Source organism: Periplaneta americana, chromosome 11 (genome assembly GCF_040183065.1).
Source record: "Periplaneta americana isolate PAMFEO1 chromosome 11, P.americana_PAMFEO1_priV1, whole genome shotgun sequence".
NCBI lineage: Eukaryota > Metazoa > Arthropoda > Insecta > Blattodea > Blattidae > Periplaneta > Periplaneta americana.
Window position 1 is genome coordinate 4,014,434 of NC_091127.1, and position 15,579 is coordinate 4,030,012.

General features: G+C 36.7%; 1 protein-coding gene across 13 annotated transcripts in view; it reads right to left on the reverse strand.

Moving 5' to 3' along the window:
- LOC138708728 (mucin-17-like) overlaps positions 1–15,579 on the reverse strand; it is a 462,883-nt gene that overhangs the window by 169,006 nt on the left and 278,298 nt on the right. The window lies entirely within an intron of this gene.

Consider the following 15,579-nt stretch of genomic DNA (forward strand, 5'->3'; position numbering starts at 1 on the left):
AAAACTGGATGCTCGAAGATGTCGACGGACGTCATGAAGGAAATACATTACCGTACAGGTCCCTGATTGCAATACAGTATTAACAAGGTTTCAGATGGTTCAAATGCAATTAACTGAATATAGTTAAGGCCCATTCACAATGAAAATTAAACATAACCGTAACATAAAAACAGAAGTTTGCGCCCAGGCTACCAAATGGGATCATTCACAATGATTCACATAAGCATTGACATTAACATTACCGTAAGACGTTAATATGAAAGTTTGCAAACTCCAAACTTTCATCAAATACCTTACTATAATAATACCGGATAGCTAGCAGTTTTACGTGTGAACGACGATGGTGCTGCTACCTACCTGCCGGGATGGAGATACTCGCGAAACAAGCTGTAATCAACTGCAATGTCTATTGTTGCTGGACTAGTTAATTTGTTAATAGTTTTATGAATTAATACTAGTTTTAAAATGTCAGGGTGTATATGTGCTGTTTATAATTGTGACAATTGCAGCATTACAAATTGCTCCAAATCGCAATTCCGATTTCCGACAATTCATAAAACGTAAGTCAACAACATTCTTTAGTAGGCCTAATTCCTTCGTCTTTGTGTTGATAGAAAAATACAAATTAGTTTTTTTTATTTAGACCTAATAAATAAATAGAAGTTAAAATGTATTGGATTTTAAGGTTTTATCAAATTAAGTTTTATTGTTGTCCACATTCCTTTACTAATTATTACAAGCATCAGATTACTATCAATTTTATCTTTGTAGTTGTCAGCAATGCGTATATAAAACATTACTCTAAATTCATTCCTAATATCAGATTGATTTTGTCTCGGTAAACCAAAGAAAAAATATGTAACAATTAATTACGGAAAGTAATATGAAGTATGCAATATTTCTCATAATATGCAGCTTTGATATAAGATAATAATTTTACATTAAATACTATTCAACATTTCTTAAGTGTTTCATATATTATTCCACATTAGTAACTCACGTTTTAAACAATAGTCCGAATCTCGCTATGTTAATATTTGTATATGTGGACGTAATTCCATCCCTCTGCGCTAGATGTTAGGTCCGCGATTTTTCGCACACACGCCAATGCTGCTAGTATACAGCTGTCCGGTATTAGGCCTATTATAGTAAGGTATTTGCTCTCATGCTTATGCTTACGTAATTTGCAAACAGAACACAATCGTGGAGCGCTGAAGTATACGACAGAATATGAGAAAATGGCGTCGTTGTTATATTTCCATGGTTACCAAGTATGTTTGCTGTTATGTTTATGTTCCCATCGTGAATGATGGTATGACTTCTTGATTTTACCGTAGCGTTTATATTCTTAAGTTAACGCTTACGTTATGTTTAATTTTCATTGTGAATGAGCCTTTAGCCGACTAAATGTTGTGCAGCTGCCAGATTAGTCTCTAGCCAGCGCAGCCGTCAGTCAAATCGTATAAAAATAAAACGATCATTTTTGAAGACGAGTTTGGTGGCCGTCCGTCTTGTCGCGGGGTGTTTAAACTCGCAGCTGTGTGACCACACCCACGTCCGTGCCTGAAGAAGCAAGGACGAATTAATTTGGGAGCTGTTAATAAATTTAATGGCCAATTGGAGCTCTTAAAGACGCCCAACCACATCCTTCATGCATCAATCTGCCCGTAGTAGTGAGCTGGGAAAATGGCCATCTAGCTGTGCGAGCTAAATGTATTTACAGTGCGGAAAGCTGTCAACTCAGAATTAGCGCAGTGACGAATCCACGGGTGGTCTGGAAGACGAGAAATTACACTGAACTATGACTAGAGATGGGAACGATATATCGGTGTTTACGAAATACCGATATTTTCGTTTCGATATATCGATATGTCGTTATCGAAATTTTGATTCAATATATCGAGGGTTTGTAGTTGAATGGGTTACATCAGCTTCTTGTCTATGCGGATGACGTGAATATGCTAGGGGAAAATCCACAAACGATTAGGGAAAACGCGGAAATTCTAGTTGAAGCAAGTAAAGCGATAGGGTTGGAAGTAAATCCCGAAAAGACAAAGTATATGATTATGTCTCGTGACCAGAATATTGTATGAAATGGAACTATAAAAATTGGAGATTTATCTTTCGAAGAGGTGGAAAAATTCAAATATCTTGGAGCAACAGTAACAAATATAAATGACACTCGGGAGGAAATTAAACGCAGAATAAATATGGGAAATGCCTGTTATTATTCGGTTGAGAAGCTTTTATCATCTAGTCTGCTGTCAAAAAATCTGAAAGTTAGCATTTATAAAACAGTTATATTACCGGTTGTTGTTTATGGTTGTGAAACTTGGACTCTCACTTTGATAGAGAAACATAGGTTAAAGGTGTTTGAGAATAAGGTTTTTAGGAAAATATTTGGGGCTAAGAGGTATGAAGTTACAGGAGAATGGAGAAAGTTACACAACGCAGAGCTGCACGCATTATATTCTTCACCTGACATAATTACGAACATAAAATCCAGACGTTTGAGATGAGCAGGACATGTAGTACGTATGGGAAAATCCAGAAATGCATATAGAGTGTCAGTTGGGAGAACGGAGGGAAAAATACCTTTGGGGAGGCCGAGACGTAGGTGGGAAGATAATATTAAAATGGATCTGAGGGAGGTGGAATATGATGGTAGAGACTGGATTAATCTTGCTCAGGATAGGGGCCAATGGCGGGCTTATGTGAGGGCGGCAATGAACCTCCGGGTTCCTTAAAAGCCAGTAAGTAAGTATATCGTATAATATATCGGTTTTCTCATAAATTTATCGTTTTTTTTTTGTGGAATTATCATTATCAAGAAGAATAAAATCCAAACTAGACAACTCCGATAATTCCCGAGAAATGGCGCTAATGAAGGTGGACAGTTACATAATTGTGCATTCTTGAAATATCTAATACATTCAATACCATGCTCTAATTGGCTGGACTGGAATTCGAATTCAAACTGTATGATATTGAGTAGCTCCTAATTCAAAATACGTGTTCGAATGTAAGACAGACGGGAGGTTTATCTATGTACTGCTGTCTCAATATTGTTACTATGTTGTTCAATGTTACTATGTTGTTACTATGTTACTATGTTGTTACTATGTATTGTTCAATGTCCTCCAAGGCAGGAGCAACTCCGACCATCAAAGAGAACCGTCTGACCTCTAAACGGATATCAAGACTTTTATGTCTATATTGTGAAATGGAAAGAGAAACAAGGATTTGATACCGATGCGATATTTGTTTTCTGCTAGGGTTTCTATGCACAACCTAGTATTGACATTCTGTTTTCTTATTATATCTTTCAGTGTATAAAAATTGTATCCCTATCATCATCACCATTGTTGTTTGGAATGTTGAAGTGTAACAATAACTTGCAATGGAAACTTGCTATAGAAGAATTATATCAAATCAAATCAACTGTGAAGTTTCTTAAAATTTGTAATAAGCTTATTCTAAATATGGTTTACTTACATTTAAAAATAATTACAAGTTCTGTTTACTTACATTTAAAATTATTAGGTAGAAAAGAGAGCATTAGGCCTATATCATTGTCCTGGATTGAATCCTATATAAAATTATAATTGAATCGTTTTCCAATACCAAATAATCAAACCATGTAGAGTTCACTTTCCCATTTAAGCTCACCTTACCTCCACCATCGTTTTGATTTAGATACGGTATTGAAAATGTATTGTTTATTGTTACAATTTTACATTTATGCTTTTGACTGTTATGATGTTAATTTCAATGGTAAAAGGAATATTAAAATGTAAGTAATTTTATTGTAATACAATAAATGTACGCCTGAAAACGCAATTTGCTTACGGAATAGATATATCGATAATCGTTCGATATATCGATATATTTTCTGCGATATATATCGTTTACCGAAATTAAGTTTGCAATATATTGCAATATCAATATATCGGTATTTAATGTATTTCCTTCATCACTAACTATGACCAAACATTCGTTTTCCCACTATCTTGGTGAAAATATCTTTTGTGAGAGATTTTTTAATTTTTGCATCGTTACATAATGCAGAAACATTCAACGTTTCGGAGCTTATCAGCTTCATTATCAGGATAGACAGTGAAAGGGAGCCCTCTCTATTGAATTCGTTATCAACTACAGAACAGTTCTTGATATCGGTTCTGTATTCGTCTTTGGAGGTCTTATTAATCAATTTTCTTTAATATTACCTATTTATATTTCAATTTGTATAATCATATTTCTTTGTAAAAGGCAAGGGTCCAAGAGATCTGGTACTTTTAATAAAACATCTTTAAAAAATCGGTTCTGTTAGAAAAGCTACTGCGTTCCCCATTTGCAACATCCTTTTGCAAGCATTTCATAACTCTTTTAAACGATCTATTCAAGCACGGCCGACTTGATGTTCGTTTCGCTTCTTCTTTACAGAGAAGCGAAAGGAGCATCAAGTCGGCCGTGATCCAAGTAACAAAATCTGAAGTTATAAAGAAGTTATGAACTAAACTAACAAAAGAAGATACATTTTAATCTGGATTATAGTGCATTTCCATTAATGGATTTAACTATGGGTGAAAATAGTGCCATTTATGCACCCATTTGAACAGTAGGTCTACGAGTATGTTGAGATATGGTTTTTGGAAATTTATTTCCGATACATTTATTTACTCACATCAGTGGATTGTTCCCCCCAAAGGAAGGAAGACTCTGAATTCAACGTTGGTTATTGACAATTACAAATATGGATAAGATTCCATATCTATTTACTCTCTCAATCTGTGCTCGTCACTAAAAGATAATCAGATACGATTCTATAATGTGCAGGAAAGTCATTATGATGGGTGACGAAGTAGAAATGATTATACGATTATGAAAATTGATAGCATAATCCTACGTTATCTAAAGCAGGGCCACTGCACCATGCCAACTACACAAAATTCAGATAAAGGTACTGAGTTATCAAACTAATTGGACAGGACTTCAGCACTCCATGAGTCACGTTAACCTTATGACCAGGAAATCTCACTACTTGGTATAGAATCGGAATAAGCATACTGAGCAGAAAAAAGCTTCGGTGGTTTGAGCTAAATAATAATAATAATAACAATAATAATAATAACAATAATAATATTAATAATAAATCTGAAGTCTGATTAGTGTAATAATTATGTAACTAGTGAGTGATGTATGCAATGAAAGAGAAAAGAAATTGGCTAACCTACCGCCTTATCTCCTGGCTTAGTTGCCTCATAAGGAATGCCTTATGGTGTCACTCATGAGGTTCAGACCTGTGTTCGGACAGTTGATAAACAACAATAATAATATACTGCTTAATTATATGGTGTGCGTAAAAGGGCGTAAGTAATAAAACTGCAAGTTTTCAATAGAGCAAAAGCAAAGTTTGAAATGAGGATCACCAGCATCATGATGGCTGGAAATCTGACGCTCTACAGACACAGACCATTTAGGAAATATCTCGCAACATAAAGATGAGTTGTGATAAATATGAGCAAGACAATGTTTTTGTTAATACTATATTATTATTATTATTATTATTATTATTATTATTATTATTATTTCAATATGTAGCATTGTTATTTTACTGTCTTTGGTAATATCTGGTATTAATTGGCAACACTGAAGAGATGGCCAAATTAGAGTTTTGGGAACTACACTTACGTGATCCTCACTATAGATCTCACGAATCGGCACGACGTGCGATGCTAGAAATTCATTTCAGACAATGCCGCCCCACATTACACAAACAATGCATAAAAATTCATGTATAGTCCGGGTCAGCTTACTTCATACCCTAAGGGTGAAACCTAACCATTTTTCCCCCATTACTACATATGCTAGTGGATTGTGGTGATTTTCTAGTTTGCAGGTCCAATTTTCTTTTGCCAACTTCGTTTCGAATTTCGATACTGATAAATACTACAAATGGTAGTGATTTTGTAACTGGTATGTTGGCAGCTGAGACAAATATCATTAATATTTGTCGGTACTGGAATTCCATGAAATTAAAATTGTACTAGATTTCTGAGCCGGTTACTGGAAGCGAGAGAAATTTGAACATACTAATAATTAATATCAGTATTAATATTAATACATAATAGTTATTTTATGTGTTGCGTTGTAGTTATAATTCCTGACTATAGTCAGGTAAGTTTTCGGACTTAGTACTAATAATTTCATGTGGTCAAACAAAATACATTTTTAGGTTAGGTCTCGTGAGTCAATTGTTTAGTCAAACCAATGAATTTCGTATTGCTAGACAAAATACTTGATATGTTGATCCCTTTCTCGTATAGTTTGCCTACGAAAATATGTTACAAATTATTGAATTATTTAGAATAATCTTCCAACATAAAGTATGGTAAGTAATAAGTCATTTAATACGTAGGATCGTGTGATATCTGGTAACAGTTGGCAACACTGAATAGACGGCAATACTTATTGTTTAGGAACTGTTCTTATGTGACCATCACTATACTGCAAGATATTAGAATCCAAAACGATCACGATAGTCTCCGAGAGAGCTGCGATATAAATTACGTCTTGCTTATTTGTTGTTACAATACTTTGTGGGACAAGACAGCCGAACCCATTACGGAATGTATTTGGAAAGACTGTTGTATACATTCGAGAAGAAGCATCGTAAACAAAGAACGATAGGCGGAGGGAAGTATCAAGTGTGCGACAGAGAAACACGTTCTGTGGAGACGGCCTGAAACATTACACAGATGGTACAGTAGGTGGCCGACAATTAACGGGGGGACGGCAATGAAGAAGATAGGAAGTCGTAAAGCTACAAATTGTAAGGAAAATGGGTCAGACGGACAGTGCACATTAAAACCGAACAGGAAGGAGTAGTGTCCAAAAAGGATATACAGATAACTGACTGAATTGTTAACGTCCGATGATAACGTGCCTGACAGCCGCTAGTGGCGTCCGGCATGACGACGATGACCTAAGAAGACAATCTTAACAAAAACCGAGTAGTATTTTATTTAACGATGCTTTCCACTACAGAAGTTATTCATCATCATCATCAGCAGCACTACAGCCCGGGTCAAGCCTCGGCTTCTTTCAGGATCCTTCGCCATGAGTCCCTATCCTTAGCCTTAGTCCTTCAACGTCGTGATTCAACATGGACGGGAAATGGTCAAAAAATTTTGTCCGAATCATCGTTAATTAATTAGGATATAATTAATTACTATACTTAATTAGTCATCTAAAGTTTGTGTGACTGCAACTTGTGTATATTTTTGTGTCGCCTTACTTTGTTCATAGTTTCATTTTTTAAATTTTTATTATTGTATTTGTATTTCTGGTGATGTGGAAGAGAAGGCCTCATGGCATTAACTACACCACAATAAATAAATAAATAAATATATAAATAAATAAATACTAAGACACAGAATCCATACAGCTTTACTTTCCTCTGCAAGAAGCCATGCTAAAGATCTTATCGGTCCTTCTAAATCAGGCCTGCACAAGGTTTGCGCTCTCCGAGCCGGCTCACAGCTCATGAGCGGAATGCAGATATTAGCTGCGCTCTGTATAAGGGTGGACTGGAAGAAGGGGTGGATCTCGTACAAAATATACACAAAAGGAAGTACTATTACGAGTGTTTATGAAATGAATTCCCGTTCAGTGTTTGCGGAACTATCTTGGACTATTATTAATTAATAAAGAAATATTTGTTTTACAGAAATAACAGAAATTCTATAGCTACTTAAATGTACAATGTCATTTTGTTATATTTTTATTTATCAGTACATCAAAACGAGGTTTTATGCTGTTGGTAGCTGAAAGGAACAGTAGCCTACTGATCGTAATGAAACATCAGTTACAGATGTTCGATGCCTGCCTTTATTAAAGTTGATTATAGAAAACAGTTGCTCACAAATATAAATGTTGAGCCAAACATAGCAATCATTTTCACAGCCAGCCTGTGTAGTCGTGGATATTATTGCTAATGTTTAGTCTTGTAAAACTCAACCAGGCTAGTAGTATTATTCAAACGATCTTTAGCCCTTAGGTCACATTGAAGATCAATAAGTTCGAGCTGTAAATCGTTAAATGTTAAATGTTATGTTCCGTCTTTTAGATTCCTCCATACTGTACTGTAGCAGTAGGTAAGCAACGTGAAACAGTTACTGAGAATAGGCCTACACAGTGCACTCCACTAGATAACTGAGTGGTCGTTTCCCTCTCCTCTACTTATAGCAAGTCTATGTCATTCTGACGTATCTTCCTCTCCGATTCGGCAACACCGCTCTCCCGCTCCGAAGGAGCGCGCGCGCTCGTTGAGCGCTGTTTGTGCAGGTATGCTGTATATCATCGCCCTCGGCCGAAATTCAAACCGCGAACATATGATTCAATGGCCAGAATGATAACCGAGAACGACTGTAAAGTAAAGGCTGGTTCACAATAAACCGGGAACGGAAACAACAACGAGAACGAAAACGGAAGTAATACTAAAATAAATGTTTTTAAATGTGAGCATTAATAATAATAATCCGTGGCGCTAGAGCCCATGAAGGGCCTAGAGTGACCAGCCGGCCGCTGGCCTCACGCCCACATGCCGAAGCAGAGATGGACGATCATCCAACCAGAATAGAGGTATCGTGTGGTTAGCACGATGATCCCCCAGCCGTTATAGCTGGTTTTCGCTTCCTATTGCAGCTTCCCAAGTGCATCACGATGCTGGGTGGACACCGGTCCCATAGGCTACACTGGACGAAATTTCATGAGAAAATTTCTTCCCCCCCATGAGGACTCTAACCAGCGCGCATTCCGTAACACGAGTCCTAGGCAAGATGCCTTAGACCACGGCGCCACGGCGCGGTACCAAGTCTGAACGAATAATGTGTATAGCCTACAGACAAATCAAACTTACATTAGAATACATATGTCAAGAAATGCCAATCCATAACAACAGGGAGGTCGTAATATGAAAGTAACATTGTTCCATTAACACTTACGTGAAAAAGATAGCTGATATCAGTTAATAAAACAGTCGATAACTCTTATGTGTGTACGTACAATTATTATTGAGGTGTGTAGGCTATTGTTTCTTTATCATAGTTTACATAATATAGAGTACAGCTGTTGATTACGTTTTATACGTGTCGTTATTTCCGTACACATGACGATCTTAACCTCAAGTAAAGTTGCACCATTGATTTGATATCCTGTTACATATGAGAATGATATACTCTATCGTGGAATATGAATTTGTGTCAACAATTTAAATTTCGGTTTATTAAGGAGTTTTTTTTTTCAGGGTTTGTTATTATTACTATTATTATAAATAGATCAATAAGCACAGTAGAACGTTACTTGAAAGCGCCTTAACTAAGCTATACAGGGATCAGAGATACTCAATATCTGCCATATGACAAACGAATTTATGTAACGGTAATAGGTTTATGTGCAGTGAGCTGTCTTCTTCAACTCTGATAAAAAAAAATCCATTTTATGTCGAACATTATATCACCATCATGTTATATAGCCTACATTTTTCTTGTTCTTGAGTCACTGCAACATATAATTAGATGTTTTGGGCTTTCGTTGGACTAAATATACTACTATACTAGTCCCCCTTAAGGGGAGGGGCACGGGTTGGGACTGCCCTCACACGTAGGCCGCTTAGATGGGCACATTGTGCTATCCGGAATGGAATGATGTGCACTCCCTCAGGTCCGCTCTACAGATCCCCCTAAACTCCCCTAAAGCCTGCAGAATTCGTTTACCTTTCCGCATAGGCATCATAGCTGTCCATTAACTCCGTTCCCACGGTAGATACATAGCACTACCGCCAGCAACTTGCCCTCTTTAGTAGTCTACTTTTTTCGTTTTATCTAAGTAATTCAGATAGCTCAGAGATTAAAGTTTGCAAACTCCAAACTTTCATGCTTATGCTTACGTGATTTGCAAACAGAACACAATCGTGGAGCGCTGAAGTATACGACAGAATATGAGGAAATGGCGTCGTTGTTATGTTTCCATGGTTACCAAGTATCTTTGTGGTACTAGACCCTATTGTACATATGACGTTGAAGATGTTCATGAGACGTAATGATAGCTTTTGTGTACATGCTTGCACCCTTGTTTGTTTATGCACTTCTTTCTTATTTAAGATTGACAGCTGTTTGTCTACGAAGCCATTACATAATCTCTCTCGTTAACTTTTCTGAATGTTTTATCTTTGACTTGACGTAGATTTGGCGATAAAAAGATAGACTGATTCTTCAGTGGGTCTCTGAGTCGCTGGCAGTGTTTAGAGAGACTGTACCTGTTCACAGTTCGTACAGTCTTAGAAAAAAGTTTGTTGCACAGATACTTTGAAGTTCCAGAAAGGACGTAGTGCGCATGATCAGAGGACGAGCGATCTGGTTCACAAGAGAACGACTATGAAACATAATAAAATTAGTTTTGTTTCGAGGTATGTTTGATCATGCACACTGCCTTCTTTCTAGGACTTAAAAAGTGTCTGTGCGACAAAACTTTTTTCTAAGACTGTACATTAATAATGTGTACACGCCTCACCCCCACCAAGCGGTGTTAAGTTCATAGATTTTCCTCCGGAGGCAAACAGCATAAATGCTTACGGAAAAATTGATTATTGTCCGTTATTAATCAGATCGATGTTTTGATACAGCGTCGTTAAATAACCGATTAAAACCTATTACACAACTAACACAATTTATGTCAATTACGATTCTGCAAACAATTATTAAATTGATTCATCATGAAACGTGGTCAAATTCACTTTGCAACGTGACTACCTTTGAATTGAAACTGCATTATTTTCCTCTGTTTGTAAAAAGTCTCACTTTCCAAATCAAAAGAAATGACGCTGCAAGTATAACGGTGTCAGCCTGACCTGCACAGTATCCATTTCTCTGGCCGTCCAGTCTAGCCTCGTTCTTATTGAAAGAACTCCGTCATCTCATATGACATTGCGTCTGTGCAAATCTTGACGGAAAGCTATCAGTGTGCCCACGTATCCATGAAGAAAGAACTCTATTTTCTTCTCGCCGAAAAGAAATTACAAGACAAACACAAACAGACAATTCTCTATTCACCTAGTGACCCAGCTCATAAAGCGGCACAAATATCACCCAGGTGACAAAAAACAGAAGCTAGGCATGACTAATGCATCTGTTGATATCCGGTACATATTTAAACAGAAGGTCGAGACTTAGGAATTGCAACAAATGCTGTGCATTTTAAGAAAGACAAAGAAGTTTATCCTATATTAGGCCTACTGTTTTTAAGTTCTTTTATTATTCAACACCTCTGCTTCCTAATAATTGGTACCGGTATCGATATTTGCTTTAAGCGCTAAAGTAATATGTTTGTTGGATAGAAGTTAAATGTTTATTGAAGGAAAATTATTTTGTGGCACACTAGTCTATAATAGCACAGTCTAGTATATACAGTCACGAAGCTCAATACGTAATAAATATGCGTCCATAGATAGTTGCTAACCACTAGGATCGCTACTATCGCCTCATTGTAGACAATGCGAAATAGTACCGGCACAGTCTATTGTTCCTAGCACCCTCACAACTCAAGCTTCGTGACTGTATATACTAGACTGTGGTGATAGTTCAATTTCTCCATGGATACGATATAATTATGTAATACAACCCACTATAGTTTTGTGGCCTAAAAAAACTTTTATAGGCCCTAGGGCAAAAAAGATGTCGTTTGTTTACTAATACTTATATCTCTTAACAATTTCAACAACTGACAAATGCTTTAATAACAACTCCAGAAGGAATTTCGGTTTCAACAGATCTCGACATCATTTCCAACATAAGAGAACATTGTTTATTAAATTCAGAGACTGGTAACTTAGCAACAAAGAAACAAAAGCATCATGCATGGCCTCCCTCAACGAATAATTTTTATTCTACGTAGTCTTTTTTTTTCTCCTAGTATACACAGTCCCTATATAACAAAACAAAACACGCTAAGCAAGATATATAAACAGAAAGCGAATTTTTAACTTGAAACTCTTATCAGAGAGTTTTAATTTATTCAATTACGGACTAGTGTGTCAGAAAATACTATATGAACCTTCGGCGAAATTTCACGTTTAAACATCGGGCCAGAGGTCCTCGACACCAACCCCGTAGCCCTCGCTATAAACATCTTCATTCGCCCTTGATACATAAACTGCTATTTTAAGACACCAGTTTCAAAATGAACCACATTTTGAAATATCTTCAGTAGCTCCATACTAAAGCGCGCATATTATTCTGTGAACCCGGATTGTATCCCGGCGTCGGCTGAAATGATGCGTATGGTGGATGAAACACCCTGTATAAAACATAGGGCTTTACAGTATTAGACTGTAGATAATTTCTCTAGTTCTGTCTTTCACAAATAAATGTTTCTATAATGACAGTCCAACGTTACCGTGGGAACCTAGATAAAACATCATCAGGTAATTCCTTTTCTGTCTTCATGTTTAGATTCATGAAAGAAGTAAAATGTAACTTACGGAAAGTTTCTTGTTCCGTAGCGATAAGAAACTGGTTGGAATTATTCAAAGACGCCTTTTAAGGCTGAAAGTACAATGCACCTGAACACAAGGAATGCAAATGGCATAGATAATGTAAGAAGAGAGAGCAATGGAGATAGCGTAGAATGGAATCCATTACCAAATATATTGTACATGGGTTTACGCATCTTGCACGAGAAAGAAGTCAAGAGTAGAGATGTTTCAGTTGTCTGAACTACCTCACTCCAACTGCAGCTTTTCACACCACTCATATTAGTCGTCGTTGGTGGTCTAATAGTGGGCCGACGTTAGCGGATTGAAACTCGACAGAGGGCGGTAGATTTTCTTATTAATTATTATTATTTCTATTGCTGGTAAAATTCATGTTCTGGGAATAATAAATTAATTAAGTAGTAAAATATCGCTGCGATCGAAAAGTATTGGAAATAAACTTGAATAAGGAACAAAAAAAAGTTTCCTTCCCAGGCAGGATTCGAACCACGAAAGTCTTAGTTACCAGTCTACCGTGCTCTGGAGTGAATAAGGCTCTGAAATCAGCTACAAGGGTCAGTCCGGTTTTTTTTTTTGCCACTACTGTACAATAATTAGGGGTGTGATTTTTTGGTATTAACGATATACGCGAAATGTGTTAAAACTTAAATCCTTTAATGAAAGTTAAAAATTAAATGAAATACATTCACCAATATTCGTGAAATTGATAGAAATCCACAAAAATACTACATAATCACAATATTTTCAACAAAATACAGGTTTTATGGAGAATTTGCACGAACAAGACTCTTTCTTTCAAATAAAACGTGAACATTTTCTTCGTTATAAAATATACATGAACATTTATACATATTTGGTCGTTCATCACTGTAAGCATAGTTTCAGGCACTACTTCCAGGGACCGGCGCGAGTAGAGAACGGTTATTTCTCTTTCCCACAAAAACTGCCTTCATGAGATTAAGAAGGTAGTGCGTCACTCCATAACAGTTGAATGAAATTGAATTAAGAATTTAATTGTTGCTGCAAGCAATTTTGTGCGAGATCGTGCGTATTTGCTTGTTTTCCGCACAGAACCAATACGCAGTAAGTGTGAAATACCACATTCAGTATTCCCAACGTAACACACATAACAATTTCCCTCTTCTTACCGCTTAAGCGCGACATTCATTTTACTGCTTTAGGCTTTATATTTAGAGACGTTTAACATAGTAATAATTATAAATTGGAAACTTACCACTGCAATTTCACCTAAATTGCAATGTTAATTATTGTTTTTAAATATTTGCAAAAATTAAGTAAAGTCTACTACTCCACGAAACTTATTGCATTCCTGATACAAGTAACATTAAGGAAGCCGCGAAAAAATCAACAAGATTCCAGATGCGGATGTTATTACTGCAATATGTTATATAAATAATATTGTTAAAATATTAAAATGAAAAATAAATCATTACATAACCTTACCGTTTGTTTTAAGTTCGCATTTATAGACTGGGGGGGAAAAAAAAGACAGAAGTATATCACGGCCTGCTGGAGTACAGTAAACACAGAAAACATTTTATAGCAACAATGTTGAAGAAAGATATTTTGGTTTTCCGAAGTTGCCGTCATTAAACAGAAACCAACATGGAGATTTCATTGCAACTAATTAGAAATTCGTCTTTCAGGTATGTAATAAACGATCTTCGAACAAAATAATGTACGATACACGAGCGGTATGTTTGTTTTCATGTTCTCGGAAATTAAAAAAGCTCAACTACGTTTCGCTTTTTCAATCTTTTCCTCGACCATGAAAACGTCAACATACCGCTCTTGTAACGTATATTACTATTCTGTCAGTTTCAAAGGGATTGTTTCAACAATAATTTAAAAAAATGTTATTTTATTATTTTTTAAGTTTCTTTACGGTAGGAAATATGCGCGAAATTGCTTGATGGTTTTATTTTTTTGCGAAATTTCACTGAAATTAAACCACTTTATCACTGAGATCAGGAGTAAAATAATTACATAAAATCACACCCTTAACAATAATACATTATGTGGTAGGTAGTTACGCACTTTCTCCTTACATCCTTAGCAAAGAACCAAACACTCACAAGTAACGAAAGACACACGCTAGCCAGGTTTCAATTATAGTGTTTAAGGAAGCTCACAACAAAAGAACACAAAACCTGCTATGGAAGATGACTATGAAGAAGAAGATACTTGCCCCCAATACATGCAGGCGCATCTCTCGTTATAGCATCAGAAGAACGCGATGTAAAAACAAATATTTACAACACCGCTGTGACATGTTAAGTCGCTCTGTCGTTGACCTACAGGAGATCTTATTGTCAAGCAACTTCAGTCATTTTGCGGACTGTGGAGGGGTAATGACCGCTAACAGCCTCTGAATGGTGCTACTTCAGCAGTGCTTACATTATGCATTATGAGCATTCCCTTCCCCTTGTGTCCATGAAAGCTGGTCGTCCTACAGCACGCTATTCTGTCATACAGCTACAGATGCTCGAGATCTCCACGCTTTTTCCAAGGATCTGCTATCTTAAGACCAATTCACACGGGGATAGTTTACAGGAGTCAAGTGCTTGAAGCAACTCGACTTTCCTTCGACTCTCCCCGTGTGATATGGTCGAGACAGTCAAGTTGTGTGTCCACTTTCCCGTCACGTGACCAACTTGACTCCCACCACTACCCGCGTGTGAATGCGAACTTGTAGCAACTTGGCAAGTACAAAGTTTGTAGTTTTAGGCCTATTCCGGTGGTAAGAATAAACCTGAGTATATAGTATATACTAGACTTTTTTTTTAGCATATACTCTTGTTACTTACTTACTTACAAATGGCTTTTAAGGAACCCAAAGGTTCATTGCCGCCCTCACATAAGCCCGCCATCGGTCCCTATCCTGTGCAAGATTAATCCAGTCTCTATCATCACACCCCACCTCCCTCAAATCCATTTTTTTATTATCCTCCCATCTACATCTCGGCCTCCCTAAATGTCTTTTTCCCTCCGGTCTCCCAACTAACACT